Raw genomic sequence first — 10,479 nt, forward strand, 5'->3', positions numbered from 1 at the left:
ACACAGATCAGACCAGAAAAGCCCAGGCCACTCAAGAGGAGAACTCTGCCTGCCCCAGCGCTAACCTACCCTCACTCCAACCGGGGTCCCTCATCCATTCACTCCCACCGGGGTCCCTCATCCCACACGGTCTCCCACATCGTCACCCACGCGGTCCCGGGTGCTGCTGTGTGTGACATCACTCCACGTAAACAGCCCAGTGAAGGGGGCGTCAACATTACCCTTTCAGAGGCCGACTCAACGCTTAGTCCAGTTAAATAACTTGCCTAACATCACACAACGCATTAAGTGCAGAGGCAGGAGATGAAGGAGGTCTGCCTTGTGGCCTGCCTTTCTGTGCCAATGACAACCTTGTGTCTCTGCCTCCCATCCTATCCCTCTAATCCACTCTGGTCCCCTGAAAACACTAGTGCGGCCTATGATCGCTGGGTTACTGCAGCACTTGGAGCAGACTCCTGACAAAACAAAAGAGAGCATCAATTTCTTTTATTTCCACAGCTTCTTATGGAACTTCCTGATTTGCTTGAAAGTCTCTGGACTAGAATTTAGGGAAGGGGAGTAGATATATATTTTTTGCTCTGTGATATCATCCTTAACTTCTAACCCTGTGGAGAATGTATTGAAAAAGGAAAAAGTCATATCTGACTCTGGTGACCCTATGGACTGTGGCCCACCAGGCTCCTCTGTCCATGGGATTCTCCAGGTAAGAATACTGGAGTGGGTTGCCATGCCCTCCTACAGGGGATCTTCCCAACCCAGGGATCAAACCCAGGTCTTCTGCATCACAGGCAGTCTCTTGCATTGCAGGTGGATTCTTTATTGACTAAACTACCAGGGAAGCCCCATATATTCCTGAAGTCAGTCTAAAATGTTAGCAGGTTATCTAACCTCCAATGAGCTCCTCCTATTAATTGGCTAGAAAATACCATGTTCCCAGGTAATTAGCAACAACTGATAAACTTCAGAAGGGGTCAGATGGGCCCTTCAGATTGCCCCTGAGGACTTCAGACAGCTCTGGCCACTATAATGCAAAGCCCGGATAGATTAGAACTTGGAGAATTCTGTCATCACACAGGACTGTGGTCAGTGTGCCTTCAGGAGAATGTTCTCCTTGGTGACCTGGTGAGAGACCCTTTCCCTCCATGGGAACTAGGGGTGAAGGGTTTGGAGGAGGCATCTGAAGGAGCCAGAGTCATTTTAAATCATCAGTGTCACGTATTTTTAAGAGACGGAGGAGGCATCTGTGAGTGTTCCTTGGAAAATATGGCCATTTGTTGGCTACCTGGGAAGGGAATAAAGTAAAAGGATTAGGTGACCTGGAAACAGCTGGGCCAGGTAAGGACAGATGGCAGAGGGGTCTGTGGCCCTTGGGGAGGGCAATGAAAACCTAGACAAGAGGACAGACAAAACCAAAAGGTGGGAAGGAGTAGCGTGGTGCTGAGTGGCTGGGGAAAGGAGCAGAAGAGGAAGATGAATCCCAAATGGCAGATGGGAAAAGGCAACAGCTGCTACAGTGCCAAAGGAAAAAAAGGAAGAAGCCGCAGTTTCAGAGACCAAATGACAAATAGAGCAGGATCTCTATAATGGGCTAAGAGAACTATCCCATTATCAACAGAGTTCCTAGTGAATGGGGAAACAACACTGTCCTGATTAAGGTTCTCACTTAGGACTTCCCTGGCAGTCCAGTGGTTAGACTTCACCTTCCAATGCTGGAAGCTGCAGGTTTGACTCCTCGTGCAGGAGTTAAGATCCCACATGTCTTGCAGCCAAAAAACCAAAACATAAAAAAAAGAAGAAGAAGAAGCAATATTGTAACAAATTAAAGACTTTTTTTAAAAGTGCTCTCATTTATGAATATTGACACCATACTGGGGCTGCTACTATGCTCTATCATTTAGCTTTCAGAACAGCCTTGCTGGATAGGTACCCTTATACCCATTAGATGGATAAGTAAATCCATCTTTGGAGGAGAAAAGGCTGAGTTCCCAGGAACACAATGTAGCCTAAAATAGGAACCTGTCAGAGAAGCCCAGGAGCAAGGAGGAAAGCAATTTGAAGGGAGAGAGAAGGGGTGTAAACTCTGTGACCCAACCTCAGTGAGACAGAGAGGGCAAGGAGAGCTAATGCAGGGCCTGGAGACAAAGGGAGTGCTCGTCGGGGAGGCTTCCAGGCCTCAGCTGGGCAGCCTGAGTGCTCTGATTCCACACGAGTGATGCAGAAAGCTGTCATGAAATCAGCTCACCCTGAAATGAAGCGTAATTGTTCTAACAGAACCATTGACATGTTCTAGCCAGGAGCAAGAGAGCTTTGTTATCAGATGATTGACTAGGGTAAAGAAAACTCCAGAGAAGCAAGAAAACAAAATAAGGGTCAAGGAGATCAGGCCAAAAAAAGGAAACTTTTTTTTTTTTTAATTAGATAAAATGGACCAATTGCTCTTTTTTCCAAAGTACTGTTTGGAGGTTAATAATGAGGAGAGTGCCCAAGATGCAGCCCAAGATGTGAATCCCAGAGTAGCGATGCTGTGGGACTGTGGCGTGGTACCAATCCAGAGGGACCCTTACAGTGAGGGGCCAGAACACGGTCCCCCCCAAGCCCTGTGTTTCGCTAAGGTCATGCAGTCTAGGAGTTTAGAGCTGTGTGTTTCAGACTCAGTTCTTCCACTCACTAGCCATGTAATCCAGAGCAGTTTACCTCATTTCTACAAGCATCAACTTGACTATCTGAGAGTGTACTAGTTATCCATCGCTGTGTAACAAATCACCCCAAAACTGAGCAGCTTGGAACAACACTAGATATTTGTTATCTCTCAGCCTCACTCTGGGTCAGAAACTGGAGAGCTGAGCAGTTCTGGTTCAAGATGGTTCGTGGGGCTGGTGGCACACGTGGTAAAAGAAGCTGCTTGCAATGCAAGAGACTCGGGTTTGATCCCTGGGTCAGGAAGATCCCCTGGAGAAGGAAATGGCTGCCGACTCCAGTATTCCAGCCTGGAGAATTCCACGGACAGAGGAGCCTGGCGGGCTGCAGTCCACGGGGTCACAGCTGAGCAACTAACACTCTCACTTTTCAGTGATCTGAAGGCCTGAATGGAGCTAGAGGATTAAGGACCCACATCTCAGAGGCCTCACCTGGGCTGTTCACAGGGGGCCTCAGCTCCTCTACATGTGGCTGCTTCATCAGCCTGTTGAGTGTCCTCACGTGGCCACTGGCTTCTCCCAGAGTGGGTGATTCAAGACAGAGAGCCACACAGAAGCCGGAGCCGCTTTATGGCCCAGCCTCAGAAATCACATTGCAAAACTTCCACCACATCCATTTGCCAGGAGAGAGTAGTAAGCCTGACCCACCCTGAAAAGGAGGGAAATCAGGCACCATGATTTGAAGGGAACAGTGACAAAGAATTTGTGGACATATTTTAGCATCAGCCCAAGCACTTTCCTTCACACTACATGTATTTACTGTGCACACACTGTATGGTAAATACCATATTAATGCTGGATTTGCCACCAATGATAAGAATTATTCCTGTCCTCAGGGACTTCATAGGGCACTTGAAGAATACATACAAGCGTTAAACCCTTCACACTGAATAGGATGCTACTATAAAAAAAAATCTAGAAATAACAAGTGCTGGCAAGGATGTGAGAAAAATCAGAACCCTGTGCACTGCTGGTGGGAATATAAAATGGTATAATTGCTATGGAAAACAGTATGGAGGTTCCTCAAAAAATTAAAGAATTATCCTATGATTTAACCATCCCACTTCTGGATGTATATCCAAAAAAATTGAAAGCAGGATGTCAAAGATCCTTGCACACGTATTCATTTTCATCACAGCACTACTCAAGATAATGAAGAGATAGAAGCAGCCCAAATGTTCATCGATGAATCAATAGCCAAACAATATTATTTACAACAAAATATTACTCAGCCTTTAAAAAGAAGGGAATTCTGTTAAATGCTACAACATGGATGAACCTTGAGGACACTATGCTGAATGAAATAAGCGAATCAGGAAAAGATTTTGTATGAGCATCTGAGGTAGTCAAATTCATAGAAACAGTAAGTGAATGGTGGTTGCCAGGGGCTGGGGGGAGGAAGGAAAGGGGAGCTTTTGTTCAGTGGGTCTAGAATTTCAGATTTGCAAGAAGAAAGAGTTCAGGAGCTCTACATCACAACAATGTGAATATGCTTACCACTGAACTGTACATTTGAAAATGGTTAAGATCATAAATTTTGTATTATGTGTTTTGTACTAAATTTAAAAAAAAAGAAAGAAAGAAACAGGAAAAAAAAAAAAAACAAGTACAGAGCTGTCCTTCTGGTCTAGTGGTTGAGAGTATGAGGGACTCAGGTTCGAGCCCTGGTCTGGGAAGATTCCATATGCCTCGGGGCAGCTGGACTTGGGGGCCACAACCACTGAGCCATCAAGCCCTAGAGCCTGTGCTCCATCGGAAACAAGAGAAGCCACCACAACGAGAAGCCCAAGCGCAGCCACTAGAGAAAGCCTGCGCACAGCTGCAAAGACCCAGCACATCTCAAAATAAAAAAAGCATAGTTAGTTAGCCATGTCTAACTCTTTGCAACCCCATGGACTGTAGCCCACCAGGCTCCTCTGTCCATGGGATTTCCCAGGCAAGAATACTGCAATAGGTTGACATTTCCTTCTCCAGGGGATCTTCCCAACCCAGGGATGGAACCTGGGTGTTCTGCATTGCAGGCAGATTCTTTACTATCTGAGCCAGCAGGGAAGCCTTAAATAAAGCATAGCTGCATTTTTGAACAACAGAGAGAGCCAAGTACAAAATAGTAAGCTACTGGGTACTATTGGACCACGTAGTAAAAGTTTTCCTGGAAGAGGTGTCTTCCTAACTGTGCCCTAAGAGCCTGTGAAGGCAAGTAAGGTTTCCAAGCAGGTGGTGCCATGTCTTCCAAACATAGCCATGACTCATAAATGAGTCACAGAATCAACATGGGGGTCCTGACCAGCATTTTCACTTAAATGGACTAGAACAGCATGTATCAGCGTGAATTGCATGCCAAGAGGATCTTTTTGTAGAGCTTCTGTTTAATTTATCTGAGTATCTATGTATATCTATGAGGTGAGTAACAAGTTATGATGTAAAATACATTGCTTACTGTGGGTGGATTAAAAAACCCCTTGCAAGCTCCTGGATTAGAGTATACGCTAGAGAATATATGTGAGAAATAAGGCTGCAAAGGTACGTCAGCCAGAACAGAGGACAAGTGACCTCACAGTGACCCCCAAATTTCAGGGACTTAGAACAAGGGTCCAGTTCTCCCTAACGTGACTTGTCCAATGAGAACTAGCGGGTGGCCAGCTTATTTCGTATTCACTCCAGGAGCTGGTAGATGGTAGAAATAACCTCTACGTGGAACATTACTGGTCTCCTGAGGGAGGGAAAGTGAGCTGTACATTAAACTTCTGCCTGGAAGGGCCATTGCTGCTCACATTTCATTGGCCAAATCGAGTCGTGTGGCCAAGCTTGACAGTAAAGTGGCAGAGAAGGTGGAATCCTCTCCCCACCCCCACAGGAAGGGACAGCTGATGGTTAACAATCACACGGTCGGCCCTGAGAGTAGAAGGCGGGGGAGGAGCCAGTGAAGGTGCGCCTTATAAATGACATCAGGATGCTCAGGATTTCTCCTGAGGACAGCGATGATTCACGGAAGAGTTTTAAGCAAGGTGAGCACATTGGCTCTTTAGAAAGCTCCCTGTGTCAGCAGCATGAGAGCGGGTTGGGAGGAGGCCTCAGGAAACCAGTGAGGTTGGTCTTCTCCGCCAAACCAACTGTCTTGCTAAAGCAGCGAAGGGCCAGCTCTTCCCTCCCTGAAGGTGATAAACCTCAAAGCCCCATCTCAGAAATTCAAGGTCAAGAAACATGACATAAGGAACAAATTAGGGGCCTCCATTTATTACTAGCTCAGAGAGCAGTCCCTTTACAAAATGGAATGTTCAGGCCCTGTGTGATGATGTGATAATATATGTGTATTAGTGGGAAATTATATGTGTGTGTGTGTGTGTGTACACACACATATAATGTGTATGTGTGTGTGTGTGTGTGTGTGTGTGTGTGTGTGTGTGTACATATGCGGGCTTTCCTTGAGGCTCAAGTGATAAAGAATCCGCCTGCAATGCAAGAGACCTGGGTTCAATCCCTGGGTTGAGAAGATCCCCTGGAGAAGGGAAAGGCTACCCACTCCGGTATTCTGGCCGGGAGAATTCCATGGAATGTATAGTCCACAGGGTCACAAAGAGTCAGACACGACTGAGGGACTTTCACTTTCACATACATATGCATGTAGGGCTTCCCAAGTGGTGCTGGTGGTAAAGAACCCACCTGCTACTGCAGGAGAAGCAAGAGGCGCAAGTTTGATGCCTGGGTGGGGAAGATCCCCTCGAGGGGGGCATGGCACCCCACTGCAGTACGCTTGCCTGGAGAACTTCATGGGCAGAGGAGCCCAGCAGGCTACTGGAAGGTGATATTGACGCTTTTTCCTTTTTTTCCTTTCAAATAGGAGAAACCTAAGCCAAAGTTTAAATTCTGATGGGAAGAACACGCTAGAAAGCCACACATAGGAGCTACAGACAAGAGGGGACAACTGCCAGACCAAAGCCTCAGGGAAGGGGCAGAAGAGCAGCAGAAGGAGTTGGGGCTCCTGCTCTGCTGGGCAGGACAGTGAGGGGCAGGGAGGCATACACAGGGAGGAGGGCTTCAGTTGGGTGGCTAGGTTTGGGGGACCCTTACTTGCTCTGGGAAGTAGGAGGCAGGGCATCTTTGGAGAATGAAGGATAAGTAACTTGGGAGAAAGCCTGGGAAGGGAGTCCTGCTTGGCACTGAGGGCCCCTTGCAGAGACAGCCTGGTGGTCCCCCCAGGGGGTTGGCTCCGAGCCTCCCCTCTCTTCCTTTGCTTCGTCCACCCTTGAGCCAAGGAACCCCTGGGAGTTATCCATCTGGACAACACTTCCAAAAAGGAGGGCCGGGAAGGGAACTGCTAGTGCCAACAACAAAGGAACCCTAGCTTTAATTTTGACATGATAAGAACAGAGAGAAGGACTGACATGGCAAAGATCCGCAGTCTTCCACTGCAAAGAGCTACAGGAGAGACTCAGGAGGAGAAGGGCTGCTACCAACAAGAGGGTCTCAGGCAGTTTAAAGGACGGGGTAAGGCCAAGAGCTCTGAAATTAGACTGACCGTCTACTACATGATAAAGGCAGGACTAGAACCCATTCACTTTTTCATATAGCAAATAACAATGGATTCTCTGCTATGTGTTAGACACCGATGTAGGTGCTAAAAGCCCAGCCATGACCAAAAGAAAGGCAGAACTCTTCTGGGGTTTATACTCTGGTGGGAGCAACAGACACTAAGCAAAGACATATACACCAGTGTGGATGGTGGCAAGCGCTATAGAGAAAGCTTAAGCAAAGCAAAGTTGGGAGTGTGGGGGTAGGAAGGGGGTGGATTTTTAATGGAGGAGGATCTGGGAAGGCTTCGAGATGACCCAGATTTTCAGACTTTATTCTATGCATGTTCTTATTTTTTTAATTTTATATAATGACAGCCCTTTTCTTTGGTGCTTTTCTTTTTAGCATTTGGAGCCAAGCGTGAGCAGAACGGTGGTGAGACTGTGGATTTTCACACCAGTTGTCTACTTGCTTGTGAGGTACAGCCCCACCTCCTCCTTCCTGTGTGACACTGGGCACTGGGCGTTCCATCTCTCTAGCCCTGGGGTTTCTCTGTCTGCAAAGAGGGGCTAATAATAAATCCCCCACAAGTTTGCTGTGAAGATAAAATGAGACTGTGTATGCAAAGTGCCTGGCTTTTAGTACGCTAGCAGGAACAGGAGTGGTCAAACTCAGCTTCATGAGCTGTAGCTCTCCTTAGGAACACATTCTGTGTGCTTAGGTTTTAACGGTGGGTATTCCCAGGCCCTGTCCCTGGGCGTCCCGGCTCCCTGACACCTACGCCAACGATGCTCAGGGATCTGCCTCTCTTCACCCACACTTTGTGCCCTGCTTCTGCCTATAATTTGGGTGATACATGAAGCTGCAGCAAACTAAAAAGTGGAATTTTTTTCAAATGTTTGCATCTCTCATATTGCCATGAATCTTAAGAGTTGATGGCATTTTATAATTGATAGACTCTTTTCTTTTGTAGTTGCATTTTTTTTAAATTTGTTAAAAAGTGATTCTAGAATCCATGGTGCTTAGGCATGACAAGTATAATGATTCACAATAAACCACAACCAACTGGTATCCTCAGAGTTCCCACTGTGACCTAGGCATTGATTGTTTTAATGAACAGGATCAGCAGAGCACATCAGAATGAATAAAAAAGGTGCTGGATCCAGAATCTATGAAATCCCCCGTTTTTTCTAGAGGTGACACATAGTACGCCCAACAGTGAAAGGTCTATGTGGTGACAGAAACTTGGAAAAGTTCCATTGATGGGAGATATCACCATGCCAGAGACCTCAGGTTTTATTCTACTCACTCTTGAGTCTAAATGTAAAAACTTTTGAACCTACAGTTCCAAAGAGAGTATAACAAACACCCACGTGTTCCTCATTCAGATTCACCAATTGTTACCAGTTTGCATATTTACTTCCTTCTCTCTCTCTCTCTCTCTATACACACACACACACACACACACACACCTCTCTCTATATATAGATATATATATAACACACACACTATTTTGTTGTTCAGTTACTCAGTCATGTCTGACTGTTTGTGACCCTATGGACTGCAACACACCAGACTTCCCTGTCCTTCACCATCTCCTGGGGTTTGCTCAGACTCCAGTCCACTGAGTCAGTGATGCCATCCAACAATCTCATCCTCTGTCGTCCCCTTCTCCTCCTGCCTTCCTCCTTTCCCAGCATCAGGGTTTTTTTTCTAATGAATTGGCTCTTTGCATCACATTATTTTAATTATTTCTATTTACTTTAAATTTATTTTCAGCGGAGTCATTTAAGAGTTTCTTGCTGATGTCAGGACACATCACTCATAAAAACTTCAGCACTTCCAAGAACAAGGCCCTCCTGCCACAAAGCCAGAGTGCAGCAATCACATTAGGAATGTTAACACAAACAGAACATGACTACATAATATCCAGTTTCTCCAGTGGTCCCAAGAATGGCCTTTCTAGCTGGACCAGTGCTGTTGAAATGAGAGGACATTCCTGCTGGAGTTTTTTTGTTTGTTTGTTTGTTTGTTGACTTTTTGCAGTTTTCTACACACTCAAATAAATGTCCTCCTGTCAATTAATTCATTTGATAAGAGAAAAATAAATGCACTCCCACTAGAATTGAGGAAAAAGAAACAAGAATTTTTTAAGGCTTATTTATAATTTCTCAAGATATGCATGCTAATGCATTCATTTTTAACAGAACTAGATCTATACCTGTCTACTCTCTAACAAGACCAGCTTTCTAAGAAGTGGACAAGTGGTATCAGTAGATTTCTTTTTGACTCTAAATTCGTAGTCTGTGATTCCTCAGAAATACCACCGTGTTTAGAGTGTGGGCTCCTTCAGGTTAAGCTTGTGGATCCTGTCACAGTCATCTTTTCATCTTTAGTAACTGTACTGCGGCTGGTGCATAGTACGAACTCGGTGAACGACAGTGTGAATGAGCGAGTGAATGCTTTTTCTGGCTCCTCAGGGCAGGCTCCAGTTTGCAGATATAAGTTCCCTTTGCCAGTTTGGCTGTAGTTTAATAAGATGCCACAGAAAAAGGGACCAGACCTTGGTCCTGACTCAGCAGAGACAAGGTCTTATTGGAACTGCAACAAACTTGAACGATGGCGGGTTTTAACTGCAAATACACGGAGAGACTGGGAACCCACAGGAAGTGAGAGCATTTGCCCTGCACACCTCCATGCCTTCTTTGAAATAGAAACCTTTAGGCTGCAGGTGGTGAGATCTATGGCAAGCTAGAGACTCTTCTTTTAAAAAATAGTCCACTCAGTTTCCCTCTGGGCTTTAGGGTCAGGTCCCCATTCTTGGGACCTGTCCAGCTATATGAGTGAAGAAGAGAGATGAATGCTTTTCACTATAGTCTCAAACCTCACTGGGCCAGGGTCTCCCTGTGGTCAAATATGGCTTCTTACTGATTAAGGGAAGAGGAAGGAGGGAGGAAGGGCGTTTTTGTTCAAGGTACTTTCAATCTTATATCATCTCATCCTTGAAGGAATCACACGAGGTCAATACATACAGATAAATTAGAACTGTATGGATCGTCTCAAAGCTACTAACGGTACACTATGTGGTTGCTTATATTTAAGAAATAACTTCTTGTTTGATCCAAACAAATATACTCTCCCAACAAGCTCTGAACTGATAACTGAAATTTTCTCATTATAGACATAGTACAGGCTTTCAGAGGGTTGTGCTTTTTTTTTTTTTTTTAACTCCTTCTTTGTTGTAGTTCAATCACTTAGTTTTGTCCAATTT

At 45.5% G+C, this 10,479-nt stretch overlaps 1 long non-coding RNA gene across 1 annotated transcript; it reads left to right on the top strand.

The window, feature by feature from the left end:
• Nucleotides 1–1,118: 1,118 nt before the first annotated feature.
• On the top strand, nt 1,119–9,306 carry LOC110124540 (uncharacterized). The gene is made up of 3 exons (XR_002309810.2): nt 1,119–1,335; nt 7,614–7,687; nt 8,988–9,306. It is a non-coding gene; the product is annotated as an uncharacterized lncRNA (long non-coding RNA).
• The last annotated feature ends 1,173 nt before the right edge of the window (nt 9,307–10,479 follow it).

This window comes from Odocoileus virginianus, chromosome 27, assembly GCF_023699985.2.
Source record: "Odocoileus virginianus isolate 20LAN1187 ecotype Illinois chromosome 27, Ovbor_1.2, whole genome shotgun sequence".
NCBI classification, from domain to species: domain Eukaryota; kingdom Metazoa; phylum Chordata; class Mammalia; order Artiodactyla; family Cervidae; genus Odocoileus; species Odocoileus virginianus.